This window comes from Quercus robur, chromosome 10 (assembly GCF_932294415.1).
Source record: "Quercus robur chromosome 10, dhQueRobu3.1, whole genome shotgun sequence".
NCBI classification, from domain to species: domain Eukaryota; kingdom Viridiplantae; phylum Streptophyta; class Magnoliopsida; order Fagales; family Fagaceae; genus Quercus; species Quercus robur.
The window spans coordinates 36,736,940-36,759,560 of NC_065543.1; the positions used below are offsets into that span (position 1 = coordinate 36,736,940).

General features: G+C 34.0%; 1 pseudogene; it reads left to right on the forward strand.

Moving 5' to 3' along the window:
* The first annotated feature begins 8,783 nt into the window (after window positions 1-8,783).
* Window positions 8,784-21,584, forward strand: LOC126701649 (serine protease SPPA, chloroplastic-like; annotated as a pseudogene).
* Window positions 21,585-22,621: the final 1,037 nt, after the last annotated feature.

A 22,621-nucleotide genomic window follows, 5' to 3' on the forward strand; every position in this document is an offset into this window, starting at 1 on the left:
AGCTAGCAAGGGTAATAATTGGAGTTTGACCAGATGTTTTTTATTCTTTTTTTTTTTTTTGGTTAGGAATATCGTTTGTTTAGATAAGTTAGGATTAAAAGTGGGTATACGTGGTCAACTATTAGAAACCAAACTAAAGGGAAGGGTGTTATTACCTCTTGTAGTCTTAAGGAAGGCAAGCGCGTGACTTCTTTAAATAAAACGTTTCAAGATTTAGAAGGGAAGGGTAAGGAGACAGATTTTAACAAAAAGCAAAGATGAGTGGGATTTGATGATTTAACGGTGGTGGCTGGGTCCCAGCCCTGCCGACAATAATGAATCTGTTAGCTTGGAACTGCCAAGGGCTTGAGAACCATCGTACAGTTGATGAGCTTGGGGAAATTATCCAAGCAAAAGATCTTAGGATTGTGTTTTTGTTTGAAACATGGTCCACTAAGGAACACATGGAGCGTATTAAATTGAAGTTAAATTTTGATGGTCTGTTTACTGTGACTGATGAAGCTAAGGGTGGTGGGTTGGCTTTGATGTGGAAAAATAGTAGCGATATCTGGGTTGATAGCTTCTCTTCCTATCATATAGAAGCTATTATTAAGGGGGGTACAAAGGATGCATGGAGATTAATAGGTTTTTATGGAGAACCAGAGACGAGTATTTGAAATGAAGGATGGAATATGCTGCGTATGTTGGGGTCAAAGCCAAAACTTCCATGGTGTTGTTTCGGGGATTTTAAAGAGTTATTACAAGTGGAAGATAAACAGGGTGGTGCACCACGAGCTCATAATCATGCAAGCTTTTAGGGATGTTCTTGATCATTGTGGGTTTGTGGACTTAGGCTATTCTGATTTGGACTATACTTGGCATGGGCGACGTAGGGGTGAGTTGATATGGGAAAGGTTGGATCGAGGGGTTGCCAACTATGAATGGCTTGCTTGGTTCCCTGCAGGAAGGATTAGGCACTTGAATAGTTTTACTTCAGACCATCGCCCAATTCTATTATCTTTGAATCGTAATGGGGAGCATCAAAGGTGGAGACGAAAGCATTTCCATTTCGAGGCTAGGTGGTTAACTAATTCGGAGTGCAATGGTATTATTTCAAGAGCTTGGGCTATTGATCAAAAGGGTACTCCCATGCACATGGTGTCAAAAAAGCTAAAAAAATGTAAGAAGATGCTTACGGCGTGAAACCGTGACCACTTTGGTAATGTGCTGAAAAAAATAAAAAATTTAAAGGAGCGGCTTTGGAGGGTTGAGGCAAATTCGATTAGATCTAGGGATGTTGATTTAGTGAATTGGTTGAAGAAGGAACTTAATGAATTACGTGCACAAGAGGAGAAAATGTGGCATTAGAGGTCTCAAGTACAGTGGTTGCAAAGTGGTGATCAAAATACTAAAATTTTCCATGGTGTCTCAACCCAACGAAAGAGAAGGAACTTTATAAAGGGGCTGCGTGATGAGAATGGAACTTGGCAGGAAAATGAGGAGGTGGTTTCGGATTTGTTGATTGAGTACTATGCTAATTTGTTTACTACTTCCAATCCTCGCAATCTAGAGCGGATTTTGGGAAGGGTTCAACTGGTGGTGACTAAGGAGATGAGGGCTACCTTGGCTAGGCCCTTCAATGTGGAAGAGGTGGAACTTGCTATTAAGGATATGGCTCCGTTAAAGGCCCCGAGACCGGATGGGATGCTGCCCTTATTTTATCAAACTTATTGGACTGATATAGGTATGGATGTCTCTCAGGCTATTCTTTCTTGCTTAAACTCTAGATCCATCCTGAAATCTATTAACCATACTTTTATCACTTTAATTCCAAAAGTCCAAAATCCATAAAGGGTGTCTAATTTTAGGCCCATTAGCTTGTGTAATGTGATTTATAAGATTGTTAGTAAGGTTATTGCTAATCGTCTCAAACCTTTACTGGATTCTATTGTCTCTGAAACTCAGAACGCCTTTGTTGCAAATAGGCTTATCACAGATAATATTTTAATTGCTTTTGAATCTTTGCATCATATGAAGAATAATTGTACAGGCAAGCAGGGTTACATGGCTCTTAAGTTGGAAATGAGCAAAGTGTATGATAGGGTGGAGTTGGCTTTTTTGGAACAGATCCTTCTGAAATTGGGTTTCCATTAGGATTGGGTAGCTTTGTTAATGAAGTGTATTACGACAATGTCCTATTCTATTCTTGTTAACGGAGAGCCAAAGGGTCTATTTAGGCCTTCAAGGGGTTTCAGGCAAGGGGATCATCTTTCGCCTTATTTATTTCTTTTTTATGCTGAAGGCTTAAATGCAATCTTGAAAGAGGCAACCTTAAAGGGGGAAATTCATGGGTTTTCTATTTGCAGGAATGGTCCAAAACTCACCCATCTCTTTTTTGCAAATGATTGTCTTTTGTTTTGCAGAGCATCATTGACTGAGTGTGAAAAAATCCAAGAATTATTGGGTTTCTATGAAGAAGCTTCAAGACAAATGATAAACAAGAGTAAAACTACTCTCTTTTTTAGTAAGAATACCGATGCATAGACTATGGAGGAAATAAAGTTGTCTTTGCATGTCCCTGCCATTCAACATTATGAGAAGTATTTGGGACTGCCTTCTTTTGTTGGTAGAGGGAAAAAAGCATGCTTTATGCAAATAAAGGAGCGGATTTGGGCAAAAATGCAAGGGTGGAAAGAGAAGCTTCTGTCTCAGGCTGGAAAGGAAGTTATGATAAAAGCAGTAGTTCAATCTATACCTACTTATTCCATGAGTGTGTTCAAATTACCTGTTGGTCTATGTAAAGATATTGAAGCAATGGTCTGGAAGTTTTGGTGGGGGCAAAGGGAGACAAAAAAAAATCCATTGGGTAAAGTGGAGTGCTCTTTGTTCATCTAAGTCTGTGGGCGGAATGAGTTTTAGAGATATTCAGAATTTTAATAATGCTCTTGTTGCAAAACAGGTTTGGCGGTTATTACATCATAAAGATTCTTTACTTTATAAGGTCTTTAGTGCAAAATATTTCCCCAATAGTAGCATTTTGGAAGCGCCTGTTCATCCACATTGTTCTTTTGCTTGGAGGAGTATTTTATAGGCGAGAGATGTCATCAGTAAAGGTGCGGTGTGGAGAGTGGGGAATGGAGAATCTATCAAAAATTTGGGAGCATAAATGGTTGCCGGAGCTTTCAAACAGCAAGGTTGTCTCTCCAAGAACAAATACTGATGTTATTTTTGTGAAGGATTTGTTTCTGGCAGGTAGAAGGGTGTGGGATCTGGGTTTAGTGCAGCAACTTTTTTTGCCTTGGGAGGCTGACTTGATCCGAAGAATTCCAATGTGTGAGGAGTCCGTAGCTGATTTGTTGATTTGGCCTCTCACTCCTACTGGGGATTATAGTGTGCAAAGCACTTACCGTATGTTGGAATCTACTGCAAGTGTGTTAATCGAGGGTCATCTTCAGTGGATGGGCAGAGCAAGGTTTGGAAGGGGATATGGAAGATCAAAACTCCGAATCAGATTTGGCATTTCATTATGAGAGCTGCTCGTGATTCTTTATCTACCAAGCAAAATCTTCGATATCGTCATGTACCTGTGGAAGCATCCTATTCTACATGTGATGAGCATTCGGAATCTCTAATTCATTGTTTGTGGTTGTGTGAGCATCCCTAGGCTGTGTGGAAATCCAACATTAACTTTGTCTAGTTTTATAGGAAGCAGTATAGGAGTTTTTTTGATTTATTAGAGGAAGTCTTGGATAATGCTTCGGAATTTCAGGTTGCTCTGTTCTTAACTATTTCCTGATGTTTGTGGCAGAGGGGAAACAGATTGAGGGAGAATCAACCCACTTGGTCGTTGCAGGAAGTAGGTGAGAAGGCTGTCTTGTTGGTTTGGGAATTCCTTGATCTGTGCAAACTTGATGCATTGCCGAGAGGTTCTGGTGCTTATGTGTGTTGGTCTTGTCCTCCAGAAGGTGTCTTTAAGGTGAATTTCGATGCTACCTTGTTTGAGAATAATGTTAGTGCAGGCATTAGAGTGGCGATTAGAGATTCAGAAGGTGAGATCATTGCGGCGTTATCTCAGAGGATTCCTATTCCATTTTTTGTGGAAATGGCAGAAGCCATGGCCGCTCGTCGAGCACTTATTTTTGCGCAAGAACTGAGTCTCTCTAAGGTGATGATGGAAGGTGATTGTCTTAGGGTGGTTTCGGCTTTGAACTCTTCGGTCAACTGCAACACGTTGTATGGGAATGTGGTAGAGGAAACTCATCGTCAAGCTTGTCAATTTCATTTTTGTAGGTTTATTCATGTGTGTCGGGGTGGGAATAAGTTAGCCCACGCCCTCGCTAGAAGAGCAGTTTCATCTGCAGGTTTAGATGTTTGGGTAGAAGAACTATCATTTGATTTGGAAAGTGTATTCCAAACTGATTTTTCTTAATTTATAAGAGCTTACCTTTTTCTCAAAAAAAAAAAATTTAATAAATAACAATTAAACAAAAACTCTTCAATCAAAAAAGAAAAATACATAAATTTTTGAGTTTTCAATCCTAAATTTATTTATTTATTTTCATAAAATAAATTTATTATTACTAGTCTAATAATATATTATTAAATGTTTAAATTGTATATGGTATAACTCTATACCTGGTGCAGCTCTGTTTAAGGTTATTTAATAAAGTTGAAAATGATGAGTTTTATTATATTGCATTGTCTCCTTACATATCTCATCGCATTTATAAAATATTTAAAAATGATTTTTTTAAAATATTTTAAAAGGATAATTACAAATTATCCGCTGTGACACAAACAATTTAAAATTTACCTATTTTTAGTTTTAAAAAGTTATAACTCATTTGACATGAACTTCATTTGTATAAGCTTTGTTGTGATTGGTTTTGTCACAACAAGCATTGTTAGGCTAAGGCTTAGCATTCTCATCAAGAGGACCCCTTCAATATGGATCTTCAATATATATATATATATATATATAGTTACAATATACTGCTAACGCTTCAGTTCGAAACATTTCCTCCTTAGACTCCTAAACACTTTTTACACGAAAATGTGTCAATTCAATCACAAAGCTGTTGACAAGATCTTCAACATTTGTAGTGGTAGGAATGGATAAGTATGCTACTAACACCTCAACTTGAATCCTTTCCTCCCTAGATTTCAAGCACTTTATGCTTGAAAATTTCAACCACAAAGCCTTGCCTGGATCTTCAACATTTGCAGTGGTAAGAATGGATAGGTTAAAAAGAAGGAAGAGCCTATCTATGTAGGGTTTAGGTATATTGAAGTGAAGTGGGGGAATGCCAATCAATGTGGATTGTAGGAGTAGATTGGTGTAGTTATGTCAACTTGTCAAATCTCCTATATATTAACAATCACAATGCAGAAGTCGATTTTACAAAAAGAAAAAACCATTGATAATTATTTTCAACATCACTGGATAAGTCAGAACTCAGAAGTGATCAAGTCGGCAGATTATCAGTATGGTCAATGACTTTAAACACCCTTACGTATGTTGTAGGATATATATATATCGATATTATGATATACAAATTCTAAATAAATGAATTTGATTTATTTTTATAGATATTTTCTCACAGACTCTTATCTATAGTGTTATATATATTCAACTAAGTAATGCTAGGAATGCATTATTTTCTCACAAACTCTTATTTATAGCGTTATACTCTTATTTTTTACTATAATAGAAAAGGGATATATTTTTAGTGTCCGTTCGGATTATTTGTTTTAAACGGTGTGCTTTTTAAAATCTCATATAATTGTTTGTAAAAATGTGAAGAAATACTGTTTCCTATCTATGTAGGGTTTAGGTATATTGAAGTGAAGTGGGGGAATGCCAATCAATGTGGATTGTAGGAGTAGATTGGTGTAGTTTTGTCAGCTTGTCAAATCTCCTATATATTAACAATCACACTGCAAAAGTCGATTTTACAAAAAGAAAAAACCATTGATAATTATTTTCAACATCAATGGATAAGTCAAAACTCAGAAGTGATCAAGTCGGCAGATTATTAGTATGGTCAATGACTTTAAACACCCTTACGTATGTTGTAGGATCTATATATATATATATATATATATATTGATATTATGATATACAAATTCTAAATAAATGAATTTGATTTATTTTTATAGATATTTTCTCACAGACTCTTATTTATAGTGTTATATATATATTCAACTAAGTAATGCTAGGAATACATTATTTTCTCACAAACTCTTATTTATAGCGTTATACTCTTATTTTTTACTATAATAAAAAAGGGATATATTTTTAGTGTCCGTTCGGATTATTTGTTTTAAACGGTGTGCTTTTTAAAATCTCATATAATTGTTTGTAAAAATGTGAAGAAATACTATTTCTATTTTTAAGCATTTGGATAGTATTGGTAAAAACTGTTGTTTCAAGTGAAAATTACCATTATAGTTCCCATTTTTAAGCATCTGGACACCTTATCATTTTTAATTCAATCTCCACCTACACTAAAACTGACTGGTGTATTAATTTGATGATAAAAGAACTATCATCAATAGTAGATGCCATAGGTTAAAACTCTCTCTTAAAAAAAAAAATTGTGGAAACTCCCACACAAGTTAAAATTGAAAAAAAAAAAAAGTATTGCAAAAGAAGAGGGAAAAAAAGGGGAAATTACAATTTACCATCTTAAACTATACCACAAATTACAATTTACACCCTAAACTATAACTTTTATTACACTTTGCACTCGACGTTAAGTTTGCTATTAACTTAAATTAAAAAGTATAATATTACGTGAAAAGACCAAATTGGCCATCGTCTCAATTTCTTAAAAATAAAGAAGAAATTATACTTTACTATCCCAAATTATACGCTCGATTACACTTTGCACCCTAAACTTTGGATTTTCATCCAAGTTAGCAACAAACTTGACGTTGGGGTGCAAAGTGTAATAATGTCATAGTTTAGGGTGCAAAACATGTATTTGAAAAGTTTAAGATGCAAAGTGTAATTCGAGATATAGTTTAACGCAGTAAAGTAGAATTTTTGAAAAAAAAGAAAAGAAAAAAGATAAGAGTCCTAATGTCATATACTTTTTTTTTTTTTTAGTTACGATATGCTGTTAATTCTACAGCTCAAACCTTTTTATTTTTTTTTTTCCCCTTAAATTTTTAAGTACTTTGTGTATGAAGATGTGCCAATTAAGCTAAATAGCTCTTAGCAACTACTACCGCTACATTCTTCATCACAACCTATTTAAATATCATCTTGTAATTAGATTGCATCTCTTATGCATGATTCTGCACTAGTATTTTTGGCTTGAAGGGTTTCGTTACTTTGACCATTCTGTGTTACTAGCATTTTTCGTTTGTGACAGTGCGATGGTATCTACAATGAGATTTTTCTCAACGAAAAAAAAAAAAAAATTTATAATGGGATATTGATATTCGATGATTTCCGAGGGTATTTGTGACAAATCACACTTGTAAAAGCAGTCCACAAAACGCCAAAATAGTACTTGTGAATTCTCACCTTCAGTTTCAAGACGCGCCATTTTTTTTTACCTAATTAAAAAAAAAAAAAAAAAAAAAAAAAAAAAAAAAAAAAAGAAGAAAAGGCGCGAGCCAAACAAACTGATCTTCACGTTTTCACGTGAAAACGCGCCCTTTATCTTGCTGGTCTGTTTGGAAAGGAAAATTATTGAATGGTTTTGGAGTATTATAAATGCGTATTTTTTTCAATCACATGAATTATAGGTCATATAACAAATTTAATTAGTAGGACCTACAGTTATGTGAGAGGAGAAAGTATGGATTTATAGTACTCTGGAAGTACCTAATAATTACCCGTTTGGATACTACTTATTACTGAAAACTAGAAACTTATTACTGAAAATATAGTAACAAAATAATTTTTAAATGATGAATAATGTCCGTGGGTCCCATGAACAGTTTTTAAATGATGAATAATTTGTGTTTTTCCGTACAACTAGGTCTCATGAACAGTGTACGAGATTCAGCTGCTGAGCGCAAATGCTGTACGTGATGGGTTTGGAACGCAATCCAAACTCACACTTAAGATGACACGGTGACATTCCTTAACCCACCCTTGCTATTTCACAATTTTTAAAATTTTGAATGATTTTATTGAATTTATTTTTTCTCAACCACACATTAAGCCAGGCCACAATTATAGCAAAAAAGTTATAAAATAGTTTATAATTCTAAATTTTTTCTTTTCTTTGAGCTATTCCAAGTTCCAACATTTATAGTCTCATTCTCATGTAAATTTTTTTTTTTTTGTTTATTTTAGTATAATAACTCACTTTTTCTATTATACATAATTTTCAAAACACTCAACATCATATTATTTGTTTCTCAAAAAAAAAAAATCATATTATTTATTTTACTCTAAATTTCATTAAAGTATCAATTTATCTTATTTTTATAATTGTTTATCTTTCCTTACATATAACAACCATTATTTACTTCTTATACAACTAAATGTAAAATAAATAGTATCGGTGTATATTTACACATTAAAATAAACTTATAAATTTACATAATTATACACAGATTGACCGTTAGTCATGCTTAAATAAAAATGTATAAATTTTGTATTTTTTTTTTCTATTCTACGTAGACCGGTAGAAATGCACTCACCATTTCATACGGACTAATACGAATGTACTAACTATTTAATGCGATAGTAGGTGACTGACTGTCACGGTGGATTTTCTGAAATTTTTTTCCCAGCTCGGCTCCTCGTCTACAATTCTACTTGACTTCCTGCTCCTCCTTTTATTTACAGTTTTACTAACTACCTCCAGAGAGAGACTGAGAAACAGAGGGACCCACCCAACAAATTTGAAAATCCTTTGTTATTTCACAAAAATCAATGTCAAGGCTCCTTCTTCTTCTCCACGGTCGAACCCTCACTTCCCTTCTCTGCAACTCCACTCTCACTCCCACACTCACACTCACACTCACACAGACACAGTCTCTCTCTCCCACTCCTTCCTTTCCCCTCCAAACCTTCACCTTCCGCTCCTCATTCTCCTCCAAAACCAAGAACAGCAAACAGCAAGAACAAGAACAAGAACAAGAACAAGAAGAAGCAGATAAAGTAGGAAATGAAGCGAAGAACAAGAACAAGAAGATTAATAATAGTAGCAGCGAGAGTAGTGTTAGAGATTCTGACTATCCAAGCGGTGAGTTTCAGTTGCAAGAGTTTAGCTGGTGGAGGAAGCTCACTGTCAAGCTCATGATGCTCACTGCATTGCCTAGAGAGCGCATTCCCAACGCCACCGTTTTGACCATGAAGATCCGCGGAGAGGTAAGCTTCTCTTTCTCCATTTCTCTAATTTTGAAAAAAGAAAAAAAAATCGATGAAAATTTAGCTTACAGTGAGAGCAAAGCATAAGCTGTGGTTAACTGCTCAAAACTTGATTTGTTGCATGCATTATTAGATGATGATCATCAATATCATTCCTCATGTTATAGTATAGCCTGATTCAACGTTCAACAAATTAATTTCAAATAAATTACTGTTTGAATTTAATTCAGGAACCTAATCTAGGTATTGTTTGTGTTTAAGTTTTACATTTTCTTTCTTTTTATTTATTTATTTTTTGCAAATTGTATTTAGAATTATTAATATATTCATTGTTGAAAGTTTGAACAATTATATTGCCTCATTTTCCTGTGTTTGGTTTTGACCTTGAAAATGAGCTAGAAAACACTTGTGATGGTTTTTTTGATGTTTTGGAAAACATTTCCATTGACTTGCGTTTTCCACTGAACAAATGAATTGTACTGCCATGTGTTTTTTTTTTTAAACTGTGGACTAATACTATGATACAATCTATCTTAAGCTAGAAAATACTTGATAACATTTTTCTAAACGCAAGTGAAATTGTAGCTTTATTGGATAATAGATGCTGAATATGTCATATATGTCTCATTTAGAAGATGAAATTGAAATTGTGTTGCTCTTTCTTATTCTCATGTTCAGATATTTGAACAGCTAGAGAGCCGTTACTCTTCAGAACTATCTCTACCTTAAATTTGTGAGAACATTATAAAAGCAGCATATGATCCGCGTATTTCTGGTATCTATCTTCATATTGAAACCTTGAGTTGTGGCTGGCAAAGATTGACGAAATCCGAAGGCATATATTGGATTTCAAAAAATCAGGTAGTATCTTCATGGTATTTGTTTTTCTCATAATATGTATATATGTTCTGTATGAGTTAAATACAACTGATTACTTTTCTCGGTCTTGTGCAGTCCTTTGGTAGGCACGACCTGACCCTCAATCAATTATGGTTATTGTAGTTGTAAAAAATAAGAGACACTGACTCCTGAGTACAAAAACACACACATGCAGCATGCAGCATTGAACTAGTTGATTAGACCTGTTAGTCAAGTGATATGCAAATTTTTTTTTATTGTTGTTTGGCATGTGATTGAAGAGGTTTGGTTCATGTGTATGATGCAGCTGAAGAGCTTGGCCATTTGTTTTTAGTTCCTAAGTTATAAATGCACCCAATGGGTCTTGAATCCACGTCTTCACCTTAACCCTCGACCTTTCCCTCTGCCTTACTCTCACAAGGAGTGGAGGTGCCATTTGAGCTAGAACTCATTGAAAAAGAGGTTGACTTATTGTCTGTGTGCACATATATATTTGCTCCTGCACCTAAAGGTTTTGAACCCACAATCTCACCCTCCACCCGTTCTTATGGGGGAGAAAGAAGTGCCATTTGAGTTAGAGCTTATTGTGGTCTGTATGTACCTACATGACAGGCAATTTATCTTCTTTGGACGTTCAGGTGCACTGTTTCTTTTAAATTGGACTTGTGTTTGTATCATCTTAAAGTAAGAAGCCCCTCATACCTTTTTAGTTCTTCTATCTTCTTTTCATCACAAGGTCATTGATTTTGTTTGTTATGTCCAAAGTACTGGATAGCTGAGTTATTTCTTTAAAACTTCAAGTTTCTATGGTGACCTGCCAGCAAATTATCTATTTTTACAACCAGTAACCTGATCTTTATTCATACTTGACATGCAGGGAAATTCATTGTGGCATATGTCCCTGAATGTTGTGAGGAAGAATATTACCTTGCCTGTGCATGTGAAGAAATATATGTCCCTCCAAGTGCTTATTTTTCTCTATTTGGTTTAACCGTTGAAGCATCATTCCTTAGAGGTAAGTTGATTTTTCTAGTTCTTGCATAGTTTTTGTTAGAGTAATGGTTAATGATTAAATTCATCATTTCTTAATTGCTTAAGCTTTTGGGATAAGTTGTAATTTATCATAATATCAGAGGTGGTCTTGAGTTCAAACCCTGTCTTTATTGCATTTACCATCTAAAAAATAAACATCCGACTTGTTGGGCCCCACTTATTGCTGGGGAGTTTGGGTTCACATGTGGAGAAGTGTTACAATGATAGTTTTTTTTTTTTTTTTTTGATAATCTTACAATGATAGTTAAAATGATTAAATTCATCATTTCTTAATAGCTAAAGCTTGCAAGGACAGATATGTAACCTTGTAGGTATTCTATCTCTATTTGGCTTGCCTGAACTTGCAGCTAATTTCTAAAATGGAGTAAGTGCTGATTTCTTCTGCCATCACAACGCAGTTTATCTTTCTATCTGTGTTTGCTCCTTATAGTAGCCTTGGGTGTCATGGAACTGGTTATAAATATTTTTTAATTACCATGGTCAGATTACTTGGACAGTATTGAATATTCATTGGTTTTCATTTTATCTCCATATTTTGTAACATCTTTTGGGTTATTTAAAGCTAAGATTTACCACTTTCTATGTTTTCAAATGAATACCATAATAAAATGAGAAAATACTTAGGAGCACTAGGACATTGTCTCCTTAGTGCACTATTGACTTGCTTATATCACTGATCTCTGTTTCTGAATTTTTATGCAGTAAAAAAGTTTTCTGAATTCTAAAACTGCTAGACTATTTCTTGAGATTCATGAGCCAAAGTGAGTTGTTCAACTATTAGACAACATCTGAAATGTTTCAACCAGAGCTTTCAAAATCCATATTTGCAAGTTGCATGAAATCCCATCTAAAGGAATTGGTGATCATCTCTGGTATAGTTTTGTGACATTTTGTTAATTACATAAATTAATCATTGAAATATGGATAGCATGGCCTTGGCTCTTTTGTTATCACACAGTTTGAAATTGAAAATAGATTGCATTTTGTATTAGTTGTGGTTAATCCTGAGTGCTCACATGTGTATCTTATAAATGTTTGTAAAATAAGTTCTTCGAGTCTTATGCTCTTGCATGAGTTTTTAATGAAACATATACAAAAGTCCATACCTAATTTTCCACTTCTTAAAAACTGTAGTCTGAGATAACTTATGGCTCCGATTGTATTATTTGAATTTGATAGAGGTTTCAAAAAATTTGTTTTGTAGGTGTCCTTGACAATGTAGGAATTGAGCCAGAAGTGGAAAGGATTACCAAATACAAAAGTGCTGGGGATCTACTTACAAGCAAAACTATGTCTGAAGAAAATTGTGAGATGCTGACTGCATTGCTTGATAACGTCTATGAGAATTGGCTGGATAAAGTTTCTTCTGCAAAAGGTTCCTTTGCATCTGTTGCTTTTCTCAATCTTCTAGTATTAGTTAAACTCACAAGATTCTGCAAATTCTGTAGGAAAAGACAAGGGAAGATCTGGAGAACTTCATTAATCAAGGTGTTTACCAAGTAGAAAAGCTAAAAGAAGAGGGCTGGATAACAAACATAAGCTATGATGATGAGGTACAGAATTCTACTCCTAGAAGTCGGGGCTTGAAGTATATGAGGAAGAATCAATATCTGCTACTGCACTTATTAAGAATTCTTAAGGATATCTGAAGAGTGAGATGGCATTTTCATTTAGTGTTCAGTGTACAAGATTTTAATGGCATTATACTTACAGCCAGTTGAGAGGGTTTTCTAAAACTTGGTAAGTTATGGTTAAAGTTAGAACTTCTAATGCATAGTAATTATCAAGTCTAAATGGATTCTTCTAATATAAATGTACCATATTGTTGTTAGATTTGATCACATGTTGGCCATTACCATTAATACCTGTTCAATAGTTTCTGTTGAAGAGCATGGGTGTGACAGCCATTGGTATTAGGAGTGGTTTGTGTCCTTAAAACTGTTAAGGAATTTTTATTTTTATTTTTTTCAGTTTCATTGATATGATGATTTCAGGTGGTTTTTAGTAACATGTAGTCCTTGCAGATTATTTCAATGTTGAGGGAGAGACTGGGATTACATAAGGATGAACAGATCCCTATGGTTGATTACAGGTAGTCAACGTATTATTGGAGGCCTACAAATATGAATGTTCTAATGGAGTGTATTGTTTCCTGGAGCCATTGTTGGCAAATTGACAACCCCTTCTTCCCAATTAAAGCTTTAATTTTCGTTAATTTTAATATATACATATATATATATATGTATGTATGTATGTATGTATGTATGTATATGCATGTGTGTGGCTGTCACTTTCTGTTGTTTAGACATCTAATCTTTAGATTGTCCATCCAACTGTATTTGATTTCTGTATCATAATCTGGCATATAAAAAAATTATTTCGACCTGCTGCTGTTTTAGCTTTTAATTATTTTGAGTGAATACTAGCCATGGGGCTTCACTTACCTCTTATTTGAAGTTTGAACAATTTTATGATTTAAATTTCTAAATAGGTTGTCGGAGGAATAATTTTTATTTTTTGTTTCCATATTTACCACGCAACTCTTCCATTTTTCTATGATGTGTATCCATGATTAATGATTTGGATTTACAATGCAAGGTACATTGAGGTTCTGTTTACGGAAATTCATAACTCTCTAAGTGCTAACTTTGTTGCTTCACACACTCTGACACATGTACAATCGTGTCGTCTGATCTATTTTATATTAGTGATATATGAAAATGTTCACTAGTCTCTGTGTGACTTGTGACCAATCTAAGAGTTCCATTGGTTCAACTGCTTGGATTTTTTTTTTTTTGGAGAACGTGAAATATTAAGTATTAACCTTTATAAGGTTTTTTTTTTTTTTTGGGTCATGTTAACTTACAGCGAATATTCTAGAGTTAGAAAATGGACTCTCGGTTTATCTGGTGGTGAAGACCAAATAGCTGTAATCAGAGCCTCTGGGAGCATTAGTCGAATACAAAGTCCATTTAGTGACTCTAGTTCGGATATTATTGAGGACGAGTTCATTGAGAAGATTCGTAGTGTGAGAGGTAATATTTTATCTTATAATTCACTTTGCTTAATCTAATGCTCTATTTTTTACCGTGGAAGCATGATCAACTACCTCTTAAGATGTGACCTAGGCACCTAGCCATTTGAGATGGTGGCGTTCTAATTATGTTCATGTTAACAATGGTCACATGTGTGTTAAGTAAAAACTATGTAACATTGTAACTGTGTATACTTACTCCATGCCATTCGTTGTGGAAACATGGGGAGCCATTAGAAGATGCAATGAAAGAAAACATATAGATGTGCAGTTTGACTGTTGAGAAGACCTCTGGCTAGGTATCTAAAAAACTGCTCATGTAAATGAACTCAAAGAACATAGAGAATTTCCCCAGCAACGGCGTTTTTTGTTTCTCAAAAAAAGAAGAAGAGAGAATTAGTGCTGTTCAATTGAATATATGGTAACATCATATGCATCCACAACATTCATCTATAATTTTTGCTTGTAGAGGTCTAAGAGCAAAAGCTGAAGTCTACAAGGATCATGTTTTATCTACTTGGGAGTTGCTTAGCTTGAATTGCCCAGTATTTGCAGAGTCATAAATTATTTTTCCAATCATGTTGGTTTTCTTTTCCCTTGCCTCACCCTCAGAGTCTAAAAGATATAAGGCAGCAATCATCCGAATTGACAGCCCTGGAGGTGATGCTCTTGCTTCTGATTTGTAAGTTCTGGAATATTTTACCTCTATAGATGTGTTATGAATCCAATGACGCATGAACTAAGATAGTAGCCATTTTGTAGACAACCTATCATGTTTTGTTTTCTTTATAATCAACTCTTTGGTGATTCAGTATTCTCTGTCAAGTTTCTTACACCGAACGCAACCTCATACTGGATAATAACAGAGTCCCACAAAGCTCCCAATGGGAATCTATGCATGAGAAGGAAGCCTGCCCTAAATCCTAAAAACTCTGCAAGCCCTTCCTCCTCCTCTGTAGTTCCCACTGAAACTAATTATTTTTTTCTCAAAAATAACTTTCTTAATTGTAACTACTTCAAAACATATGAGTAGACACCTTAGAAAACTGCCTGTTTTACATCAGCTCCAAAATAATAGTAGTTCATCTGCACAAAGAAATTTGAAGCACCAGCACTCAATTTGTATGGCCAAAAATGGTCATATTCCACTGTTTGGGAAAATATATATGGATCTACCACTGTTTGCGAAATATTTAGCAATCTACTACCTTTTTGAAACTTGAGTTTGTGAAACTCGAGTTTGCCATGAAATTCGAGTTCTGTGGAAAAATAGCCTTTAAATTTGCCGTGCTATTTTTTATGGAACTTGAGTTAAGTAAAAAAATTTCAAAATTTTTCCATGGTACTCAAGTTTATTGAAGAACTTGAGTACCATTGAAAACTCGAGTTCCCCAAACTCAAGTTCCCAATTAGTGGTACATCTCTACATATTTCAAAACCAGTGGTAGATTGCAAAATATTTTCAAAAACAGAGGTATTTGACCATTTTGGCCCAATTTGTATGATTATTACCAACTAGAAAACTTGATATGGAACCTTCCCCAGCTTCCATAGTCAACATCTGCTGGGAACTTTCCTAACAAGAATTGAGAAAGATTCGAATGTGGATTACCTTGCCTTAGGCCTATCAAACTGTTGAAGAGAGATATTAGTTCTTTTCAATAGAACTTAAATCTCCTGATAGTGGAAATCCAAAAGAGATATGGAATCTATTTTCTTACTTACACGTCTATAGAAAAATATTGGGACCTTTAAAAATATTATATGATTTTCATTGATCTAAAGAAAGCATATGATAGGGTCACTAGAGGTTATGTTGTGGGCTTTGGAAAAGAAAGGAGTTCCTTTAAAGTATATTAAGTTCATTAAGGATATTTATGGGTTGTACTTGTAACTAGTGTGAGAATAGGTGGAGGAATCACAAGTTGGTTTCCTATCACTATAGGTTTGTATCAAGGATCATCATTAAGTTCATATCTTTTTGCATTCGTAATGGATGAACTCACTAAATCGATTCAAAAGGAAGTCCCTTGGTTTATGCTTTTTGCAGACCAAGAGCAAGAGCTTTTGATATCTTGGATCAATAATTCATAAAGATATAGAGATTAAAGAGGATGTGACTTACAGGATAAGAGTAGGGTAGATGCAGTGGAGAAGTGCATCAAGATTATTATGTTATTGTAGAATACCTATTAAGTTAAAGGGGAAATTTTATAAGATTGCTATACGACCAACTATGCTTTATGGTACTAAATATTAGGTTATTAAGAAAAAACATATTCATAAAATGAGTGTAATTAAAATGAGAATTTTAAGATGGATAAATGGAAATACACGGAAAGATAAGATTTGAAATGAGAAAATTTGCTTAAAGATAGGGGTACTTCTTATTGATGAAATGATGAGAGAGGGTTGCTTGAGATGGTTTGGTCAGAGGTGAGTGATTAATGCACTAGTAAGAAAGAGTGAGTTGATCCAAGTTGAGAGAAATAAAAAAAAGGTATAGGAGACCCAAATTGACATTAGTAGAAGTAATAAAAATGAACATATCAATCAAGAAAGTAACAAAGAATATAATTTTAGACTAGCCTCATCACACGTGCTCAGCACGTGCAATGAGGCTCTTTTTTTATTTTGAGTTTAATATAATTTTTTAATTTGAATTTATCTATTGTTAGTGAGGTTACATAGGAAATGATTGTTATAAAACTAAAATTTAGGATTTGAAATGGAGTAAACTACTGGGTTTAGTGTGTGCTAGTTTTTAGGAAAAAAAAAATGTATCAAACCTATGTAAGATATGTTTAGATAGAAAGTGCGCTAATTTTTAGGAAAAAGTTTCTTGGGTAGGTTTTTTTTTTTTTTTTGAATTAAAATTTTAACCATATTTTTTATTTTTTAAGAATAAGGATTATCTAATTAGATTAGGGATCCCCACAAATCTAATTAGATTAGAGGTATTTTTGATATTTTTTGAAGTCATAAATAAACTTTTTGAATCCACTTAATATATAGAGATAAAATGAAATCAAGGAAAAGAATACATGTAACCGACCCTTAATAATCTGTTGAGGATCCATAACCAACTCCAAAATTTTGGGATTACGGATTATTGTTGTTGTTGAGTAGTGGAAATCCAAAAGTGTTTTATCTTTGTTGCATCTCCCCAAATCTAATACACCCCAATTAACATTATCGCCTTTTCTACATCTAACTTGCAAACTAAGCCCTAGACTCCTTTCTCTCAAAACCCACATTAATCTCTCATTAGGGACCAAAACAAAGTCTAGAATGTACCGTCCTCCCACTAAGCATTCTGTGACTCTAAAACATGTGTGGGCCATGGCTAATGAGGATGAAAAGTTATGATAGTTTTCTTCACAAGAAACTAAATCTTGATAGTGGAAATCCAAAAGTGTTTCATCGTTAAGGAGGTTGAAGAGTGATGGTAGATCTGTTCACAAGAAATTAAATCTTGATAGTGGAAATCCGAAAGTGTTTTATATTTTCTTTTTCGCCCCAAATCTAGTACACTCCAATTAACATGATCGCCTCTTCTACATCTAGCTTGCAAACTAAGACAAAGAGTCCTGCTCTCAAAACCTGCAGTAGTTTCTCGTTAGGCACCTGAACAGTCTAGAATTAAATGTTGTCCCACTTTGTGTTTTGTGTCAATCAAAAGTTTGGACTGTGGACCCCTACTATTGGATTTAATGAGGCAAAGTGGAGGTAGGCATTGGGCACAGCATATAGAGTCACAGAATAAAAGCTAGAGCTGTGATGCTGGCCATGCCTACAGTTTACAGGCCTTCCTGCCATTTGTTGGGTAATGCCTTCCTGCTTACTCTTTAAAATTTAGTTCCCATGTTGCTTCTGGTAGCTGCACTTATGTAGTTATCTATCACCATTGTTAAAAACTTTCTTCAGTCTGTCAAAAGTTTCAAACCTAGTATGTCTGCAATTGGTATTTAAATCAAAGAACCAACCTTCCATGCACAGTCAATTGATAAAAAACTTGGACAAGAAGGCAAAAGGAAAGTTGAGGAATAAGAAATGAAGATTGGCAAGGGAGCTTTGGTTGCCTTTATTGAATTATTTACAAAAATTATCCTATGGCTAACTTATTACCCCTGGTGTTTTTGGTGTACAGAATGTGGAGGGAAATCAAACTTTTGGCTGCATCAAAACCTGTCATTGCATCAATGTCTGATGTGGCAGCAAGTGGATGATACTATATGGCAATGGCAGCAGGGACTATTGTTGCAGAAAATCTAACCTTGACCGGTTCCATTGGAGTTGTAACAGGTGAACCTAAGAATGCTTCAAGAAAACGAGGAAAAAAAAAAAGTGAACTTCAGTGATATAAAGTTGGTCGGAATGTTAAATAGAAGAAATTTTTGTGGGTTATAACAGTAATAAATCTAAATATGTGTGCTGACATGCATGTGCAGAAGGTATTGGTAAAATATATAATTTCTTATTCATTTTTTCTTTTTTCCTATTTTAAATAATCGATTACTTCTTGTGAAATATAGTTGAGGATATATGCAAGAAGCTTTAGTTAGCTGTTAACTTCTCCGCAAACCCTTCTTACCATTTAAAAAAAAAAAAAAAAAAAAAAAAAAAAAAAAAAAAACTTCTGATTAGTTTCTTTATGTAAATTCTCCATGCATCATTAAAGGAAGACCTTAGTTTTTTTTTTTTTTTTTTTTTTTTTTTTTTTTTTTTTTTTTTTAAAGTAAATAAATTGTATTTGAAACAAGACAGGAAAATCACATTTGAGAACGTGAATCTATCCTTTTCTAAAGAATACAACCACAATGACAACTTATTGGTAGACACAACACTGAGCATACTCTACCCTCACTGCTTCTATTTTTCTTGAAACAACACACACACCCATAATCTTTCTCTCTCACATAGAGATATATATATATATATATAGAGAGAGAGAGAGAGAGAGAGAGAGAGAGAGAGGTATAGTTTTATTAGCTGAGATGCTTCTACGTAATCCAAATTGCATCAGTGCTTATGGTTTCTGTAGTTGAGCAAATCACTTTGTGGTTCAAAAAAAAAACTTTTATAACTTCCCTTGGCTCTTAAATAACATCTATTTGGCTTGTGCAAGTTTTTAATGTGTTAGGAATTTTGCTTGTAGGGAGGTTTAACCTGGGGAAACTATATGGAAAGATTGGTTTCAACAAGGAAATCATATCGAGGGGAAAATATGCTGAGCTCCATGCAGCGGAACAAAGACCTTTAAGGTAAAGAGGCCTTGTTGCATTGTTAGCTTGATGTCTCCTTTGTGAAACAGGAACGGATACTATATTCTGTTGTCCATAATCCATATAAATCTCATGTTCTAATTGAAACCTATATGAGTCTTCCACCATGTAAACCTATTTTGCGTAGATCATTTTGTCTCCTTTTTTTTTTATTGTGCAGTTATGCCCACACATTAATTTTTGAAAAATGCATACATTATTGTTGGTTTAAATGTGAGAAGTTCTGGATTAATGGATATTAGAATGAGAACATGAATTTGTAATCCTTAATATATCAACTATATTTAGAATTCATATTTCGAAGTATTTTATGATGACCCATTGTTATGACACAATTACTAGATGTCCTTCAATAATTGGGTTTCTAAATATTTCACTATCCAGGATGCTAATTCAATAACAGAGTTCAAGAAGGGTATAGTGAGATCCCATGAACTTTTCAGTCTATTTTCATATCAAAAAAGTAATTGTATTTTTATATACCCAGCACTCTCTCTCTCTCTCTCTCTCTCTCTCTCTCTCAGCTAACAAGGCTTTCAAATAAAAAATTGAGTATGATATTTCAAATAAAAGTTGTCTTTTTCCATATATAAGAGAATCGTATAATGGGCAGTATCCTCCCTAAATAATGAGGGCATTTACAATGTGCATCCCAAACCGCAATTTCTACAATCAACACGCTACTTTTAGATTAAGCTGCTTATTAATTTATTACTTTAAGGGTGTTGATTGCAGAATTTTGTAGTTTAAGGCTTGCTTTAAACTCAACATGAGTTTATCTCTCCATGCTCTTACAATTGACTGGTTACGATTTCTATATACAGATCAGATGAAGCAGAACTTTTAGCCAAGTATGCACAGCATGCATATACGCAATTTCGAAACAAGGCGGCTTTTTCCAGATCAATGCCTGTATGTTGGTCATTTTAATTTTCAATAAGAATTTCAATCACTTAAAAATATTTTTTTCGTTTTACTTTTTTTTCCTGTATAAAATCTGAAAGCTCTCCAATGTCCCAATTATATTGTTGCTAGGTAGATAAGATGGAGGAGGTTGCACAAGGGAGGATTTGGACTGGTAAAGATGCAGCTTCAAGAGGCTTGGTTGATGCTATTGGTGGACTTTCTCGGGCTGTTGCTATAGCAAAACTGAAGGCTAATATACCTCAAGACAGACAGGTTTGTTTACAATTTTTCTTCTTTCTTCTCTCTCTTTATCTTTTGTGTGTGTATATCACAAATTTGCTTCAGATATATACTGTTGCTGATTAAAAACACTGTAAATTCAGAAGTCTGCACCAGCTTATTAAGTGATGAATAGAGTAAATATTTTCTTTGCCTGTCTTTACAGAATGTGTTATAATGCATTTGGTTGGACTGTATAGGTTACTCTTGTGGAGCTTTCAAGAACACCCCCAACACTATCAGAGTTATTAAGTGGCTTTGGGGATACTCTAGTAGGAGTTGACAGAACACTGAAAGAACTACTGCAAGGGTTGATATTCTCTGCTGGAGTTCAAGCCCGGATGGATGGAATAATGTTTCAGAGAAAGAAACATACGTCAATTCCATTTTTAAGTCAATAAAAGATTACTTGAATTCTCTCTAACCTTTATTGGTTATCCATCGTCTCACTTCTCCATTTTGATAAAAACCATCCTAATCCCTCTAACCTGTATTGGTTATACACAGTCTCGCTGCTGCTTCTCCAAAATCTAATTTTAGTTGGACATTTGTGTTCTAAAGTTTGGCACAATGGAGCAATTAGTTTGGGATATACTTTGTTTGGAAAACAGCTGAAGGCCAACTGACCCAACTTGAATTTTTCTCTTCATTTTTTTACCCTTTTGGTTTGCATCTATTTTCTCCATGCCTTTGTACATGAATAAGCAGAATTATGTAGTGTACTAGTGTTCTACACAGGCAATACCAAAAAGAAAGAAAAATGTTGTGTTGTAATATCTTTTGGATAACATGCAATGAGCCATCCGAAATTGTCAATTTCTAATGCTAATTAGTGTTTTGGGGATTTTCTTAATGCAGGGAAGTAGAGACAGACTTTTTTGATCCAACAATTAAAAAAGAATAGTTGAAACAAAACTATGAATGTTACTCGACATTCAGTTATATGCAGTGTTTGGCTTTAAATTTAACCAATCAGTATTGTGAGTTCCACTTAACTCAACTAGTAAAGTTTTTGATGGTTGAATAAGAAATTTGAGGATCAATTCTCACCAACACCAAAAATTGATTGGTATTTTACTCTAATGATAAAAAGTATTATTAGTAGCGGACGCCATACGTTGAAATTTTCTCCAAAAAAAAAAAAAAAAAAGATGTGGAAGGGTTATGTGCAATGCACATGACCCACTTGACACATGATTTGATGACTGCTGTCACATTATCCTATGTGTAGCAATTACTGCATACAAAATTACAACAAATCCTCTCCCTTTATAAATTTATCATTTTCGAAAACAAAATAATTGTGTGAAGCATGGTCGACAACTAGTATAAAGTTTAAAGATGAAAATTCAACTAGTATAAACTTTAAAAATGAAAATAAAAAGTGTCTGACAACTAGCGTATACTTTAAAGATGAAAAAAAATAAATAAAAGGTACGGATGACAATGATATGATAATCAACCAAACCCAAATTTAAAGGATATATTTAGACTTTAGCCAAAATTTTAGAGAAAATTACACTTTACTTCTCTAAACTATATTTTATATTACACTTTGTATTATAAATTTTTCGAATACACATTTTGTATCCTTCCTAAACTATGGCCTTTGTTACACATTGCACAATGACATTAAGTTTGCTATTAACTTTGATGGAAATTCAAAATGTAATTAGAAGTATAGTTTATGGTGGTAAAGTGTAAATTGTCTTTTATTTTTAAAGGATTGGAAAGAGGGGTAATTAAATTTTTTTCACCTAATGACATTTTTTTATTTAAGTTAACGGTAATTTTTTTTTATTCTAAGTTAACGGTAAACTTGATATCATGTCGAGGTGTAAAGTGTAACAAAGATCATAGTTTAAGATACAAAATGTAATATGAAATATA